Genomic DNA, 7,481 nt, shown 5'->3' with positions numbered 1-7,481 from the left:
TTTATCAGTAAGAATGTTTTCTTATACAATAAACTAGTATCACTATAAATGTATTTTCCCTTTCATTTTTGGCAGCATAAATATATTAAGTGTCTATTTATTAATCTGAAAAGAGCCCTAAATTCGTCCTTATTTATCAAGTCGCTCAGCTGGCGGTAACCATGGCTGTTGCTCTACTGCAAAGCATGAATGCATAATTATAAAGTTCAGGGTACAGCAAAGGTGCCGGAAATGGAAAATAAATGCTTCATTATTAAAATCCATTATTTTGTTTGAAATGTATATTTTTTTCTTTCCTACTATGTTACCAATTTATTTATTTTTATTTACTTTTTCTTTTAAAAAAAAAAAAAAATTGCAACTGGAAACATGAGACCGGGCTTTCAGTGCAGTGCACATGTGCGGCTTGGTAAGTGACAAGCGTACTTTTGCTGCTACCAGGCACTATCGCCAGGGAGTTGAGCATCCAAACGTAGTATTTAGCGCCTGCAGTAATAAAAGTGAACTCAAATATGTAATTTTTGTATGTGAATCGTGATGTTATATACAAAATGATTAAGATTTTTAATGCAACTCTATTTAAAATGTTAAATGTGAGAGAATTGATTTTCTTCCTGTGCCATTTTTTCCTATAAATACTAATTTCTGAAATATATACTATAATTTCCTATGCCATCATGCCCTATCTAACTTACTCTCCCGCCACTCATCAAAACTTCCTACAAATATTTTCAGAATCCAGTTCAAGACATTTCTATCATTATAATTTATTAGTATATTAGCCTATTTTTAGTATCCTTTCATATTTGCCTTATTAATTTTTTACGTTAAAGTATACAGGATGCAGATAGTTGAGTTTTATAGCCAAGGATTTTCTATCATATGTGCGCAGGTTATTACTTTGTGCTGCCTTTGGATATGATGCAGCTCTGCTCTGTATATTAGACACGGCTGTGCCCATAGAGCTGTTTTGTATGGTATCCAAAGGCAAAATGCCTAAACTACTCCTACAAAGCTTGGTGAAAGGCATAACACCAACCCAGCAAGAAACCGCAAAGTAATAATTAATCTCCTGTATAAACATAAAACATTTACGTAATCCAATTACATATTTACCAGAGAACATTCATTTTCTTTTGTTTTGTTGTCGTTCGGTAGAATACCAACAAAACACTGAGTAATAGACATATTACAATAAAAGTAAGCAATGTGTCTGTCTGTGCCAGAGGGTTTGTGATCCATTATTTTCATATAGCACACTTCTGATCTGTATCTATCTAAGGGCTTTAGTATATGGCAGTTGGCTCCCCGATTATGTAACATGCTTACGTCAATATCCCTCGTAAAATTCACTCTTTCATTTTTACAGCATATTATATAACTGGTGCATTGGAACTATGCACTGTACCCTTTGTTTATGTAATGGACTTGTGAAATAAAAGTATATTGTGCCTGGCTGGCATACACTGTTCTGTACCCATTCCTGATCTATACTTGTGGAGGGCAGGAGTGGAGCCAGCCATATGATTCAACAGCAGATTCATTACACCCAAGTTTAAGAACAATAAAATAGAGAGTGAGAGAGCCAAGAAGACAGAACTCCTGACAAATGATCACAAAAGTGTCACTTTAAAAATTAAAATACCCAGTGAATACAAAACAATGATTACATTATACTACGAGTGCTGTGATTTTTATGCTGATGAAGTATCATTCTCATATATACATGCAAAACCAAACAAATAAAACTAACATAGTATAGTATTTTATGTATTCAATAATATCTATGTGAATGAAATGAAAAAATGATCCAAAGAAGGCAGATATCTGGGGGTCAATCCACTTAGGTGCGAAGGGGGCAAAGTGCTGGTATGGCATAGAAATACTGCAAAGGAACAGCAATTTGCCTTTCTTGTGGTCCAATCTCACCCCGGACTCGCACATTTTTGCTCGCAGTCCTACGGGGCTGCAAACAAAAATGTGCAAGTCTGGAGGTACTGTAGCTAGTGCAGTACACAGCCGCACTTACACCTGATTGGATTGACCACCTGGTGTTTCTACTCTTACTCTAATTAAGTGGGTTGTTGGCTGATGAAGGTGGAATATTTGCTAAGTGCACACTTTCAGATACAGGGGTCTATTTACTAAGCTGTGTTAGGAGATAAAGTGAACGGTGATAAGGTACAAGCTAATCAGCTCCTAACGGTCATTTTTCAAACACAGCCTATGAGATGGCAGTTACGAGCTGATTGGCTGGTACCTTTTCACCGTATATCCTAACACAGCTTAGTAAATAGACCCCACAATTATATACTCTTACTAGTAAAAACCAAAGAAATGGCTCATCACATAAAACACTGCAGGCTATCTTCTTGATGGATTCCACAAGTTGATTCCCATAAAGCAGCATGTAAATGAGAAACAGGAAAACAACTTGGCTTAATACCATCAGATAGGATGAATTACACATTGTACAGTTAAATTTACACAAGACATATAAAATCCCCTTTATATACTTCGGTTTATAATCACCAGCTTCCAACCAGAAATATGTAGAGAAATGCAAATCACAAACCTCTCCAATGAGCCAGAGTCTTTAAAGAGCAGTGAAGAGTCCTTTCCCGTAGATGGTATTTGGAAGGAAGTCAGCTACTACATTGCCTACTGACACGTATCAATACTATGTGTGTCTTCCTCAGGGTAGATTGCAAACAGTGTTTTCTATTATTCCACTTCCACCAATTGAATCCAGTAAACATCATGCAGTTTTAAATTCGGAAATTACATCAAACTGAGTGTCTCAATCTCCTATTAGTCTATAACTGGACAACAACTCATTTCATGTGTTCCAGCTTGTATGGTGTTCTTCGGTATCTGTCTGTCGGAGGGAACCACATTTGATGTTGCACACATGTGCTTTGATATTTCATCCTCAGAAGAACCAGAAGTGAAAAGTAAACATGTAATCAACAAAATAAAATTAAAACATATTTGGACATATTTTTCAGATTGGTGGAACACAAACACAGGCCCAGGTTTATCAACGAGTGGATATTCTTGGCATCACTCGCTACTAATCTTAAATGGTGCTCCAATCAAACAGCTCCTAACTATCATTTTTCAAACTCATTTGGAGCTGATTGGTTGGAGTACAAAATAAGTTAAGTGATGAGTGATAGGAATATCACATTAATCAGTTTCTAGGCTTATACAATGAACTTGTAGGCAACCACTACCAGCAGACAGTTATTTACTTCTTAGTACCAATGCATCACTATCATGCCAGAGAGATGACCAGATTATCTTTTTAAAAAAAACATTGGAGATTAACCAGAGCAGCTATGGCAGATGAAACACCACCAAATATACAATATTTCCTGCTATTAATAGAAAGAATAGAATGGTTGGAAATGGCCACCAGTGCTAAACAGATTATTTACTCAGGAAGAAAAAATGTACTAAGCGTCTGGTTTGAAATGCCTGGAGTATCGCTGCGGGATCAAAGTCTAGAAACTGACAGGGATCTGTTTAGGGGCCTATTCATCATCACTTAATTTCTATTGAACATTTTCACCTGCAGCTGTAGAAATTAAGTTATCGGGCCATATCACAGATATCTCCTGCTTACCTTCCTCTCATGAGATGACCCGCTGTCCTCATACACTAACCGCTCACCCCTAACTAGAACCGATACAAATATTTTCGGAGCTTGATTTTGGCAGCATTCGCCCTATGGGAAGGAGTCCCAGGTTGCGAAGAGGGATCCTTTTCGGATCCCTCCGCCCCTGTACGGCTCCTTCCGCTGGATGTCGGAACTCTTGTGCGCATGCGTGACCTGTGTTCACTAGCTATACTGCTCCGAAAGGAGCAGTGATGCCGCTCACAGGGACAGCTGATTTTCTCCAGCGTCCCTGGCGAGTTAGAATGTTAATTGTCAGGGTCCGTTCGGACCCCGATAATTAACATCATGAATAGACCCCTAGAAGTTCAAGTAAAGCCTAAATACTTTTGCTATGACATAGATCCCACCGTCAATCCGCAGCATTGCCAACCGGTCCCTTCAAACAAGTTGTTTAGTAAATTTAGCCCTAACAGGTCTATGTACTAAAACTTGCAGAGATATAAGCAGACAAAGATAAAGTACCAACCAATCAGCTCCTAACTAATTTTTCAAATACAGTCTGTAAACTAACAGGAACTGATTGGTTGATACTTTATCTCTGTCCACTCTCTCTCTCTCTCCAAGGCTTAGTACATAGACCCCTAAAAATTTTAAAGTGGATTAAGATCTGCACATGGGCCTCTCTCCAGTTTTAAAATGCCCCTGCTCTACAAGCTGATCCTGGAAATGACATTCAGGAGTGATCATGTATTGACCTTTATTCTCTGCCCAGAAGACAACTTTTAGTGTGGATGATGGCTTGGTGACTTCAAAACCACTGGCTGTGGCCCACAAATTAATTTCTTTACAACTCCAAGGTATTGCCATGCTTAATTATAGTACCATTACACTATCCCCCATAATCCCCACGTTCTTCAGAAATGGTGTATATAGGTATTTAAACAACGATGATCATTATTGTTGGATATTCTCCCCATTAAGATTGGAAATGATAATAAATGCCTGCAGTTCATTTCCAAAAGTCATTGGCAATTAATTCCTAAACCTTTAGGTTTTCTCATATTATCCCATTATTCTACCAAATCTCAAATGACAGTAATATGATTAGGTCTACATACTGTAACCTACACACATCCCTATAATTATCACTTGGAACCCCTGTTCATTACCCACTGATTGCTTTCTCAAAATTAGTATAACATCCATTGCACACACACCACCACTTATTAGTATAACATCCACTACACACACACACCACTACTTATTAGTATAACATCCATTGCACACACACACCACCACTTATTAGTATAACATCCACTACACACACACACCACTACTTATTAGTATAACATCCACTACACACACACACCACTACTTATTAGTATAACATCCATTGCACACACACCACTACTTATTAGTATAACATCCACTACACACACCACCACGTATTAGTATAACATCCACTACACACACACACCACCACTTATTAGTATAACATCCACTACACACACACACCACTACTTATTAGTATAACATCCACTGCACACACACCACCACTTATTAGTATAACATCCACTACACACACACCACCACTTATTAGTATAACATCCACTACACACACACCACTACTTATTAGTATAACATCCACTGCACACACACCACCACTTATTAGTATAACATCCACTACACACACACACCACTACTTATTAGTATAACATCCATTGCACACACACCACCACTTATTAGTATAACATCCACTACACACACCACCACTTATTAGTATAACATCCACTACACACACCACCACTTATTAGTATAACATCCATTGCACACACACCACTACTTAATAGTATAACATCCATTGCGCACACACCACTACTTATTAGTATAACATCCACTACACACACACACCACTACTTATTAGTATAACATCCATTGCACACACACCACTACTTATTAGTATAACATCCACTACACACACACACCACTACTTATTAGTATAACATCCATTGCACACACACCACCACTTATTAGTATAACATCCACTACACACACCACCACTTATTAGTATAACATCCATTGCACACACACCACTACTTAATAGTATAACATCCATTGCGCACACACCACTACTTATTAGTATAACATCCACTACACACACACACCACTACATATTAGTATAACATCCATTGCACACACACCACTACTTATTAGTATAACATCCATTGCACACACACACCACTACTTAATAGTATAACATCCATTGCGCACACATCACCACTTATTAGTATAACATCCACTACACACACACACCACTACTTATTAGTATAACATCCATTGCACACACACCACCACTTATTAGTATAACATCCACTACACACACACACCACTACTTATTAGTATAACATCCACTGCACACACACCACCACTTATTAGTATAACATCCACTACACACACACCACTACTTATTAGTATAACATCCATTGCACACACACCACCACTTATTAGTATAACATCCACTACACACACACACCACTACTTATTAGTATAACATCCATTGCGCACACACCACTACTTATTAGTATAACATCCATTGCGCACACACCACCACTTATTAGTATAACATCCACTACACACACACACCACCACTTATTAGTATAACATCCACTACACACACCACCACTTAGTATAACATCCACTACACACACACACCACCACTTATTAGTATAACATCCACTACACACACCACCACTTATTAGTATAACATCCACTACACACACACACCACCACTTATTAGTATAACATCTATTGCACACACACACACCACCACTTATTAGTATAACATCCACTACACACACACCACCACTTATTAGTATAACATCCACTACACACACACCACCACTTATTAGTATAACATCCACTACACACACACCACCACTTATTAGTATAACATCCATTAAACACACACACACCACCACTTATTAGTATAACATCCACTACACACACACCACCACTTATTAGTATAACATCCACTACACACACACCACCACTTATTAGTATAACATTCACTACACACACACCACCACTTCTTAGTATAACATCCATTACACACACACCACCACTTATTAGTATAACATCCACTTCACAGTACACACACACCACCACTTATTAGTATAACATCCACTACACACACCACCACTTATTAGTATAACGTCTATTACACACACACACACCACCACTTATTAGTATAACATCCACTACACACACACCACCACTTATTAGTATAACATCCATTGCACACACACACCACTACTTATTAGTATAACATCCACTACACACACACCACCACTTATTAGTATAACATCCACTACACACACACCACCACTTATTAGTATAACATCCACTGCGCACACACCACTACTTATTAGTATAACATCCATTGCGCACACACCACTACTTATTAGTATAACATCCACTACACACACACACCACCACTTATTAGTATAACATCCACTACACACACCACCACTTAGTATAACATCCACTACACACACACACCACCACTTATTAGTATAACATCCACTACACACACCACCACTTATTAGTATAACATCCACTACACACACACACCACCACTTATTAGTATAACATCTATTGCACACACACACCACCACTTATTAGTATAACATCCACTACACACACACCACCACTTATTAGTATAACATCCACTACACACACACCACCACTTATTAGTATAACATTCACTACACACACAGCACCACTTATTAGTATAACATCCATTAAACACACACACACCACCACTTATTAGTATAACATCCACTACACACACACCACCACT

Source organism: Taudactylus pleione, unplaced genomic scaffold, assembly GCF_031769625.1.
Source record: "Taudactylus pleione unplaced genomic scaffold, aTauple2 ptg000042l, whole genome shotgun sequence".
Classification (NCBI taxonomy): Eukaryota; Metazoa; Chordata; class Amphibia; order Anura; family Myobatrachidae; genus Taudactylus; species Taudactylus pleione.
This window is presented reverse-complemented; position numbering follows the sequence as displayed.